Raw genomic sequence first — 12018 nt, 5'->3', positions numbered from 1 at the left:
TATCTTTGATTTACCTGACATACAGACAACCTGAGCTCGTCTCACAGCTTCCTTTGTGTCTCTGTAGGCTTCATTACTAGCTCGTCATGATGCCAGAGAGTGATAGACCTCAACACACTTGCATATCTCAACCAATAAGTAAGAACGTGATTTTGAACAGTTTTGCACACATCTGCTGCTGCTGCATGGTGTCATTTGTGAATGAAACCATATCGTGTCTGCTGTCCGTCAGATTTGATCTCCATGGTATTCTTCATCATGTTTGTTGTTCAGGGGATAGTTGGTAAGTGAGAGAGGCACTATAATCAGAATGAATTTATCTACATTCATTTAATGTGTTGGAAATAAAACTTGAAAATTGAAATGACATAATGAAATAATGAACTGTGGAACAGCAACTTGACACTCCTCATTTTCGTGTTTGTAGGATTTGTGCACATTAATAACTGTCCAAGGCGCCATTCATCCCCATCTATATGTTCCTCTGTGGTCTCATAATCGTCTTCTCTGTACTGAGCTGTTTGAAGAACTGGTGCAATATTTTCTGTTGCTAAATGAACAGACTAAATGAACAAGTAACTGAGAAATAGAAAATAATCCTCTCGATGACAAAGTTAGGATTTAGCTAAAGGAGTGGCTGATTGCAGATTCCTCTTAGAAACACTGGTTACAGTGATGTCACATATAGGACTCTATCCACCAGTTTTTGGGGTATATTTACGTGCGATCATAGCAACACCTACAATAAAAAGAAATAAAAATAAACAAATAAATAAATAAATGTACAGAACAAAAAGAACTCAAATCTGACTTCTAGACAGCACATTTTTCTTCAAGTAATTTGCGCCACTTCTTCCAAGTCCAGCAAAGAACTGACTGCAATAACATTCAAAGACCACTAGATGTCCCCCTAATTCCTCTAATCACACAATCCTTAATGCCTCCCTTTTGTTTTTAAGCATTTATTTTATTTTATTTTTTATTTTATTTTATTTTATTCATCACACCAGCCTTCGTCATGGCTGTAGTTACTGCTACTACTGATAATAATAAAATTAAACATTATTACTCCTTCCTGATCAGCTCCAGTGCTGATCCCCCAGCAGACCACAGTAAAGTACGCTGTGCTCACCACAGCTGACTGATGGAAAATCAACATCACTTTGCACATCACCAAATCAGCGACCGCTCTGCCCAGCCTCACACACTGTGTCCAGTCTGTCAGATAGTCAGTAATCCATGAGATGGTGCACGTGTTTACTGACACTTCCTGTTGTCCTCCTCTCAGTAGCAGCAGTGGGCCATGTCACGTGAAGTTTATTTACTGTAACATGCCAATAAGAAATCTGAGTGCACCCAGTGTAAAAATGCTCAGTTAGTGCCTGATGACCTGAAGAAGATGAAGCTGCTGATGTTTTGTGTTTCATCATCGTCCTCCATTGCTGATGCTAGCTGCAGCTCTGTCAGTGAATTTGGATTCCAGGCTCAACTACTGTACACTCTTCAGGTTTTAGATATATTTTCTGATTGACCGGGTGCTTTATCAGGTTTTATGTGTTGCCATGGTTATTTCTGAGAGCTTTGTCAAGTTATGAAAAGTTTAAACACGCATGAGACAACTTGCAGCTCACCACCGTTGTCTTGCCATTTTTGTTTGTTGGTCTTCAACACATCAGAGGATCGCTGCTCGCTCCTCTGACACTCCTGTTCTTCCTCTAATCCAGACGTGTTCTGGTACCAAAGTTTGACACCAGCTGATTTATTAGTACAGACGGTTGGTATCCTAAAAAGTAGAGTTTGGTATACAAACCTACTGTTTCTACTGTTGGTGTCTCCATCTTTGTAAGTCAGCCAGTGTGGTTGTGTTAGTCGCTCTGGCACAAACAGCACACCAAAGCTGATCCAAGTGTTCAGCGGGTTTGAGGTCAGGACTGCAGGCAGGTATTACCATCCAAACTCCACCTCTGTCAGGGCGAGTGTTGTAGCGATTGCCACTGGTTTCAGTCTTGTGTTCCCAGTGATGCGGATGCTGACGCACACTATCACAATGACTCAAAACTTCATGGTATCTGTGTATCTTTGCTGATGTCTGCTCGTCACTTATCCATTTTTTAAAATTTCTAAAACAGTAACTGTAATTGAGAAAAAAAAGACAGATTTCTTGCAGTTTTCATTCATACTCACGATAAAATGAAAGATACCTAAAGTTTGCTGCACAGAGCCAACAACACCAAAAACAGTTTGGGGTGTTGTTCTTTAAGGAATATGGCTGAAGGACAAGTATTAAAGTGAAAGTCACTGTAAAAGGAAGTGTAGACAGCAACACTTTCAATCTGACGGCACTATATATTGCCAAGTTCTCGTGAAACCGTTCTCTTCAAAGACAAAGACCTATCAGTCGTGCAAACAGGTAGGCCTTAATCCAATCACTTAATACATTTAAGGTTTATTTGATAACTATTTGATATACATTTATATCCATTTGTTATTCAGATTTTCGACATGCTGTATGTTCAGTATCATTTCATTTTCACAGACTAACGAATAACTGTTTATAATTTGTCATACTTATTCTAGACTTATCGTTTCTTTTACCGGACATATAGACAGCTTGAGCATGTCTCACAGCCTTGTTTGTGTCTTTGTAGGTTCATTTATAATTAGTCATAATGCCAGAGAGTGAAAGACCTTATTTCACCTGGATACGTCAAACAATAGGTGAGAGAATGATTTAAAATGTTTTTGCACACATCTGCGGGTGGGGCTTGGAGTCATTTGTGACTGAAATCACTTTGTGTCTGCCTTCCTTCAGCTTGCACCTTGCTGGTTTACCACATCATGTTTTTTCTTCAGGCGATCACTGGTAAGTGACAGACGCTCCATATTCAGATCGCTTTCATTTAAATATATTTTATGAAAACAATGTTTCAAAAATGAAATAACCAAAATTATGTAATAACCATTTGACCGTCTTTATTTTCATACTTGTGGTTTGCAGGGTTGGTGCACATTAATGATTGTCGAATCGACCCCTTCATCCCCGTCTATCTGTCTGGTTATGGATTCATAGCCGTGTTCTGGTTGTGGTCTAAGAGGTGGTGTGGTATCATCCTTTGGTCTGCATCCATCGCCATTGTCTTTATGTGGTTCATCATGGGTAAGCGTTATAAATTATACAGTTTCTTAACAGTCTGCATAGCATAAAAAAGTAACAACACGATGGTGAAAAAAAAAATATCAATGTTTCTCTAGAAAAACCCAGAGATTTTTCACAAGAGTAAAATTATTGGTGATTATTGGTGAAATGAACAAGTGGACAAATATCCCTATTGCTGCTTTGTGCTTGCTTGAAGTGTAAGAAGTTCCCATCACTCTTATTTCCTTTTACATGATCACAGTTTTAAATAATAAAGTTATTGTAGATGCAAATAATCTTCATGAGATTAATATGACTGAAGGTCAGGCTTCAGGCTGCAATGATACAAAAGAAGAGTCACAATTCACAAACTGTGATGTGTTGTTTTCTGCTGCTTTCAAGTGGCTGAAATTCACTGGTGCAGCTTTTAAGAAGAAGAGCTTTGAAACTAAATAGAAATAAATAATTGAATAATTGATTCCATGCTCCCTCTGTTCCGTTTCTTCCTTGTCACTCTTGTCTCTGTGCTCCATGGTCTGTTTTTGTGCCTCCCTAAACCTGTCGTGTCTACGTCGCTGTGTCAAATCTGCTTTTCTGCTTCCTGTTTTATTTTGACAGTCTCCCATCGGGGTGCGTAATGTCCTGTTTTGCCCACCTCAAAAAAGACATGTCAGCCGTGTCTCCCAGCTGTTTCCTCTTGTTCACCACTTGTATTTAGTGTCTGCGTCTTTCCCTGCTCATCGTCTTGTCGTACCCTGTGTGCGCGCATTTGTGTCTTATTTTCCTGCCTCCTGCACACAGACCATGACGGTAGCCAATCATGATCAAGCTTTCTTAACTGATTCCTTTATATTTCTCCAGGTACCATTCGCATCTACTCCGTTTATCAACCTGACTACAACAAGAACACTAAAGACCCCGATCATTACTGCGACAAGACTCTCTACCTGTTTGCATTTTGGACCACCAACCTGGCCTTTGTCCTGTTAGCTGTTCTTTTTTGCTCGTATTCTTTAGCTGTTTATTTTCTGATAGAAAGTGATGACAGTGAGGCTCAAACGCTGCTTGGGGATAACCAAAATAATGCAATGTTTATAGTTTACTTTTTTCAAAGGCAAATCTCATTGAGACATGAGGTCTCAATTTCAAGAGCAACCTAAACATGACTGAATCGAAATCATAATTCACTTACTTTAACTTATATACAGCCAATTCACAACAATAGTAAAAACAGCTAAAGTGTTCTGTATCATAAAGACCTCACAATACTAAAACTTGAAACATGAAACGTTTGCAATTACCATGTAATTACCAACTAATGATTTATGTCTAGTCACCCCCCACCCCCAATTTAACTAGCCCTCTTTCCTTTGAAAAGTATATATGCTGTAATTTTTATGTATGTTAATGATATCCATGTGTGAGTTATGTTTTATTTACTTGTAAATAAAAGAAAATAAGAATAACATAACGTTGTTTTATTAGCCTTATTGTATCTTCTTCAGTTTTCATATTTCATATTTTATGCATACAGATCATACATAGGGCTGGGTATCGTCACTGATTTCTAGAATCGATTCAAATTCCGATTCACAAGGTCCCGAATCGATTCGATTCGATTCAATTTGAATCTGGGAAATTTTGCCTCAGACAGTCAGAAATATTATAATTCAGATCAGTACATTTACATATTTTTGTATCTATAAAAAGGAAGCTGACACTTTCGAGACTTTATCAAAGGTGTGAGCATCACAGCAGGTGCCTTTGTGTCAAAGTAGCTAAAGATAAAACAGAGAAAAACATGAAGGTGGTTTTCTTGGCCTGGGATTTTACAAAAATATTCTGCAGTACATCAAAAACAAAAGAAAACCATTAATCAACATATAAACATTACCTCTGAAGTTACAACGGTTTTATTACAGACACGGCTAAGCGTTTTGCATTTTGCATAATTTTAAAAAGTTTACATTTGTTCAGAAGCCTATTGACCAGCAGAAATGAGGCTTTATTTTGGGAGGCCGACAGCAGTGAACACAACAGCAGACTGGTGCGTAATAAGCAGTGAATAATGCAGGAAACAGATTTTTGAAGGGAAACTGTTCTTGAAGTATACTGAGAAAGAGAGAGCTGTGCATGAAGTGTGATTTTATCGTGGTGGAAACAAAACAGCAAAAGTCAGAGGAAATTCATGTTTATGTGAAGTTTAGTTTGGATCTTCTTTTGCTGCTGGTTCGGTCAATAATGTTTGGAGAGAGATCAAACTAACAGCTTTAGAATCAGCGCAAAAAGGCGACATCTCACTGATTCTGATCCGCGGGTCTGCGCTTTGTGTTTACGTCTTTGTGCAGAAGCTGCTCTCATTTACTGTTTTAAATGTTTGGTGGTTGTCGAAATTTTGTGAGGTTTAACCTGAGATTCTGGCGTTTTGGGCAAAATAAATTAAAATCAAAAAAATCGATTCCACGTTATCCAAGCCAGAATCGATTTTAATTGATAAATCGATTATAAAAACCCACCCCTAGACGCAAATACATTATATTGTGACAACATAAACAACATAAAAAAAATCTGATGGTACTTAAGCGGAACTCGAATGAAAAGCCAGGGTTAAAAAAATGATTTTCAAGATTTAATTAATTCTATTATTTAAAAATTATTCTTGGTATTATATGTTAGCAATTGTAGATCAAATCATTAACTTCAATGGATTGTAGAAAAGACGCAAAAGGGAACGAGCTATTTTCTGATGACCTTCTGTCTGCGCTGGCAGTTTATGATGCACACTCATGTTCGTATTCTGCAATTTACAGAAGCTAATATTAAACACCATGGGCTGGTTAATGGATAAATCGATTATCAAAACCCACCCCTAATCATACACTCATTAGTGTGATTTTTCCCCCTGAAAAACCAAAGGAAATTGCTCAATACATTTTTAAACAATTTAAAAAGACAGTGGAACTGAAAACAGAGAAAATGAGGGAGAAAGTTAAAGTTTGGCCTGTTTGAAATGTACCCGTTTGTTCAGAGATGAAACACCACAAAAGTTTAAAGAATAACTATCTCAGATGGTGTAAATGTGTGTAAAATAATGTTTCTGTATATAATTTGATGGGAGCTTATGGAAACTATCTGTTGTGGCATGTAACATGCTGTGCCAGCTTTTCACACCCGCACACTTCATCTTTTTACTATCAGTCTGGAAACATTAGCAGGGAAATAAGAACTGACTCGTGAAACTGAAAGCAGATGACACTGTTTGATGGTTTGCTCTTTGGTTTGGTCAGTTTTTCTTACAGGGGAAGTCGTTCTCTTCACTCTCAAAGCAGTTCTCTAAAAGGCATTTTTCATTAGACAGACTCACCTGTATATAATATACTAAAACAATCAAAACCTTTTTCACATTTGTCAAAACATGAATATAGCTAATGCAGAGTAAATAATTTTCAGAAACAAAAATTAAATGTGAAGGATTTAAAAAAAAAAAAAAAATTTTACTAAATAAATAAAATGAAGAAAAGCAAAATAGAGTCAAATTAAACTATTTGCATAAAAAAAACAAAGGAAAAAGAAACAATCTGAGAACACAGCGCCAACCAACTTTATTAGGTACGTCTGCTCTACTGCTCATTACAGTAATCCAAATAAACCAATCAGCTTTCCGCAGCATCTTAAACTGAGAAGTGCATTAACATAGTAACCAAACAGTAGTGAAGTATGTGGAGAAACAATGAGAATGTGAAAGACTTCATCATAAAAACCATGAAGAACCATGAACCATGAAGAGGCCGCTAAAACTACAACCACCTGCAGAGGGTCAGGCAAGCCCTGAGGAGTCAGCTGAACCGGAAGAACAAGATCCGGGCAATCGACACATACCCCAGTGATCAGGTACCCTGCTGGGATAATAAGTGGGCTATAGGAAGAGACAGAGGCCGGCAGGCCCAGCAGGAAAAGGAAGCTCCTGACCGTGCACATTTAGTGAACACCTCATACAGCAGAAAGAAGAAAAGCAAGGAGAAGAACCATCATGGAGAGGCAGCCACCTACAACCATACAAGCAACAGATAGAAGGAGTGACTGATATAAAAAACAAAACAAAAGAAACACACAATCCAGAACCCCAGGTGCAGGCTGTCCAGAGATAATCCAAGGTGCAAGATGCCAACAAGCTGGGCAAACATCCAACACAAACTGTTTTGATGAGTCATCACATACAAGTGTCATGGTCCCTGTGTCTACCCGGCTGGCTCAGTGAGGCTACATGTATTAGTTATTGTTTTTTCCTTGTCTCTCGCTTGTGGTGTTTTTTGTTTGTAAAGAAACCTTTGCCCTTTACTCCGAATCTGCACTTGAGTCAGTTTTTGACAACGAGTAAGAAGTGCATCAACACAGTAATAAATATCTTTAGTAGCAAATCATCCATAATTACAGTAAAAGTGTGTATAAAAACAATGCGAAAGGCTCATGTAGGTGTGGAAATGCAATACTGATTTAAGAACACCATTAAGAGTGCTTATCATGACCTTTCTCCTTTGAGAATTGCAATAAGACAATCAAGAAAAACCGTGACACGTTATGCTTTTCATGGTGTGTTATTTTCCTCAGCATTCATTAAAAAAAGCCAAAGAAATAATTAATACACTTTATCAAACAAAATGCATTCTTATTGTGTTTACTTAGTGATGATGTTGGGGAACTCGTCTTTATCCATTACAGCATAAATGTAAAACTAAGTAGATCAGAAATACAGTTATTGAGAAAAAACAGAGCAATGTAACAAATAATGAGTGTATCAGGCAGTGTAGTCAGTTCTGGTGATACTTTGTCCTTGGTATCTGTTTAAAGATTATGTATCTGTTTAAAGATTATGTATCTGTTTAAAGCTGTAATTTTTTATGCAGCTTTAAATAGATACATAATCTATAAAGACTTGGTCCTGAGCTAAAACATCTCATTTGGAAATTAGTTTATGTTCTGATTTACTGAATGAAATGATTTTTGTTAAGTTATGACAATACAACTTTTTCAGCTTTATTTCACAATTTTTTAGCCTAACCAAACATTACTATCTGAGATCTTTTTTACTTTATTTCTACAGGTAATGTGGCGATCTTCTCCATTTATGAACCAAACTACAACAAGAACACAACAAAAACAAAAACCTGTTTGCATTTTGGAGCACCATCCTGACCTACGTGCTGTTTGCTGCACTCGTTTACATTTGTTGCTGCTGTAAGGAAAAACCGGCTGATGATAATGAGGCTCTGCTGCGGAGATAAAAAGAAAAGAATAAAGATGGCTGACATGAAAACATAGGCACACACAGCGGATCACAATCAGCATGTTTGGTGGTGTTATGATTTTTACTGATCACTTTGGTGCAAAATCAAACCAGAAATGTTATTTTCACTACTCTTAATGCACTTCTCAAATTTGTAATACATTTCCCCCACACATGATAGCTTAATGCCTAATCTGATTGTTTCTACACACACTTACAAGTACAGAAATAGTAAAAAGTTTTTATTCATTCATCACAGAGTTGAAGTGATTCACTGACTCTTCATGTTTTGACATATTTGAAAAAGGTTTTATTTGTTTTAGTGACTCTGTGTTATGAAACTCAGAAGTGCATAAAGAGTGCTGAGAATGACTTTCCTTTGTGCCGAAGTGATGGAGAAAAACTGTAGTGAGTGTTTTTCCATGCGTGTTCCATGTACGGTATATTGTCAAAAGTGTTCACTCACCCATTCAAAACAATGAATTCTGTTGTTCCACTCAAGTTCAATGGATTTGTGTCTTATGTACTTTTAGCAAACATATTACAGGAACATGCGTTTGATCTGTTGATCTTTTAGAGAAATATCACAGTGAGGTTTAGCAATTAATGTTTTTACATTTAATTTCCTCAAATGATTCTCAAACATCATCGGGTATTATAAATATTATTTTTATTGTTTGTCAGGCTTGGTGGTTGCTGTGTTTTTCCATTATTGTTTAAGTTGTTACAAACTTAGAGCTCCTGGAGTTTCCCAAAAGTATGAGTATGTCAGGCTGAACTGTCAGAAACTAGAAAACAACATATAGAGAATATTAATTTGATGAAGTCATGCAGACAAAGCAAGAAGTCTTCAGTCAAAATGTTCATTAAACGGTTATGTTACATTAAGAGGAAACTACTTTTTATGTTTGACTTCTTTGACCATGTTCTCAGTGATTTCAGAGGATTATTGCGAATACAGTGCCGGCATTTTGTTGTTGAGAATAAATAATCGGAACTTTCCCTCCTTTCGTTTAAAGTTTTCTGAATGTAAACAAAAATGTTGTGTGATATAAATCATAGCTTAATGAAATCCATATGTGAGCTTCTTAATTTGGGAATATCCCAGCTATTAACTTTTTGTTTATCTGAAAAAATAAATTAAATAAAAAACAAAAATTCATGTAATCGTCCTATTTTTTATTTCATAGTTTAGTACAGTGCTGTAGCTTCTTTATTCTTTGTCAATTTAATTAATTGGCATAATATTTTTTTAACTGAACCAAAAAATGTGTCAATATGGAAACTGAAAGTATTTTGGAAAAGCAGACAAATCTCGTGCTGCCTCAAAACCAGTGAAAAAAACCTCAGACAGGGAAGACTCAGTGGTTTAGACCAAATAAGGGGAAGTGCTCGTAAATTCACTTCTCAAAGTCATTTTATCCTAGAAGTTTGGTCTGCTTGAAATGTATAGGGAGCTTTGAAAGAAAGTGACTGGACTTCTTTTTGTGAAACTTTAACTTTCTGTCCAAGCTTCTCAGACTACCATGATCTGGGATGAAAACCCACACAGCCTGTTTGCAAAGTATCTATACTGATTCAGAGTTGATACCAAGAGTTTGTCTGTCTATGGGGCAAGACTGAACTGAGTGTGCAGGTCTGGTGGTGAAGTAAGCTTGCTGGGGCCTTAGCAACGCAGATGGAGGAAATCTGGAGGCCCGCTGGGAGGCCAGTGGCTGAGACAGAGGAACTGGGGACCAGCAGAGGAGGATGAGACGTAGTGTTGGGGAAGGATCCTCATCCTCAAACCACTGGCTTCTTAAAAAGGAAGCCAAGCTGGACGAGAAAAAAAAACCCTCTATGGCAGTTTAGATGTCCTCTACATATTTGTTATCTAACACTGAGCACTGATTCAACTCATCATCTTCAAATTAAACTTTCTTAATCAAAGTATACTGATAAAAAATAAAGGAAGAGCATAGCATCAAGTCAGTTAAACTTCTTGGCTACTAATCTGATCATTTAAGTAACAGAGGCGATTCAGGGACCATACGAATTGAGCTACTTAACACTGGTAGCTCAATATGAACCATACAAAGAGCTGTTTGAAGTCTAAAACCTGAATTCCTCAAGTAATACTACAAGAAAATTCAGATATATAGTCTGAAAACGCTGTACGCTTCATATTTCTGACACAAAAAGACAAACAAATGAACAATAAAACAATGTTTTTTTTCCCCTTCTTGTTATTAATTTAACCTTTTAGTTTTTATGTAATGTTGCTGACATACACATGAGTAAAAATATAATTATCCCAGTGAATCACTGTACTCCTCACCCAAATAACATTAGTGGAAAGGGAAGATTGAGAGCAAGCACTAGTGAAAGACGCTGTAAAAGGAAGTTGAAACGTGCTCACATGCCCATGTTACATGTGGCCATGTTCTCTATCTTTATAGCAGTCCAGACAGACACACAAACAGGTAGGTCTGCAACTATCTGCTTAATGCTTTCACATAATGGATTTTAATTTGTAACTATTTTGAAATACACATGAAGTTGTTTTTTAACATGCTAATTTCTTGTAGAAACATCTGTTTGTTGAGCTGCTTTTGTTATCCGGTAAGAAAGCATTCATAATTTCTCTTTTACAAACTAATATCTATTATTAAAAAATTTTCTGATAGCCTTGCACTCTAAAGAGTAAGTAAAAAGTAAATAACTTTCTACCTTTACATTTTCTTATTTTTCTTTGTAAATCATTTTCATTTATAACCTAATCAGAATAACAGGAATGGAAACATCAGGAGGCTATCTTGTGGCTCACTTTGTGTCTTTATAGGTTAGATTCAAAACTAGTTACAATGCAGGGGAGTCAGAGACCACAATTCATCTGTGGACTGAGATGCATAACAATAGGTGAGAGAGTGATGTGTTAAGTTTTTGCAGACATTTAGAGTTGGTGGATACTGTTATTTGTGACTGAAAACATGCTGTATTTGCCTCCTTCAGGGCTCATTTTGTTTCTTTTTTACTTAATATTCATTGGCCAAGGGGCGATTGGTAAGCAAGAGATGCTCATATTCCCATTCGGAGATTGAATTTATGTGAATTTATTTTTATGAGCCAGACAATGTTTGAAAAAAATCAAATCTTTATCTTTGCACCCCACAGGTTCAGGTGTGTTTCAATGTCCCAGACAGCCTTTTATCTCCCTCTACATGTCCCTGTATGGGATCATACCGGTCTTCTTGGCACTGAGCTTATGGTGTAACTGGTGCAACAGTGTCTGTTGGTCTGTAACCACCATCTTCTTCTGTTGCTGGTTAATTGCTGGTAAGCTTTAAAAAAAAGTGTCAATTTTTGCAAATTATTAGCTCACAGTCTTGGCTGGAGTGAGAACAAGATGGTTTCTTACTCCAAACCCCCCCAAATTTAACATGTTTTATTGATTTCCCCCATGAGTTTAGAGAAAACATAAACAACATAAACTACAGATTCTAATGCATTTTTTTTTCAAATGTACAGGGTGGGCCATTTATATGGATACACCGTAATAACATGGGAATGGTTGGTGATATTAAAGTCCTGTTTGTGGCACATTAGTATATGTGAGGGG

At 36.9% G+C, this 12018-nt stretch overlaps 1 long non-coding RNA gene across 1 annotated transcript; it reads left to right on the top strand.

The window, feature by feature from the left end:
- Positions 1–10863: 10863 nt before the first annotated feature.
- Positions 10864–11290, top strand: LOC102216003 (uncharacterized). The gene is made up of 3 exons (XR_312245.1): positions 10864–10882; positions 10988–11021; positions 11242–11290. It is a non-coding gene; the product is annotated as an uncharacterized LOC102216003 (long non-coding RNA).
- Positions 11291–12018: the final 728 nt, after the last annotated feature.

This window comes from Pundamilia nyererei, unplaced genomic scaffold, assembly GCF_000239375.1.
Source record: "Pundamilia nyererei isolate P.nyererei 1_Seehausen unplaced genomic scaffold, PunNye1.0 scaffold00315, whole genome shotgun sequence".
Taxonomy (NCBI): Eukaryota; Metazoa; Chordata; class Actinopteri; order Cichliformes; family Cichlidae; genus Pundamilia; species Pundamilia nyererei.
The sequence above is the reverse complement of the archived record's forward strand: the minus strand, read 5'-3'. Positions and strand labels throughout refer to the sequence as shown.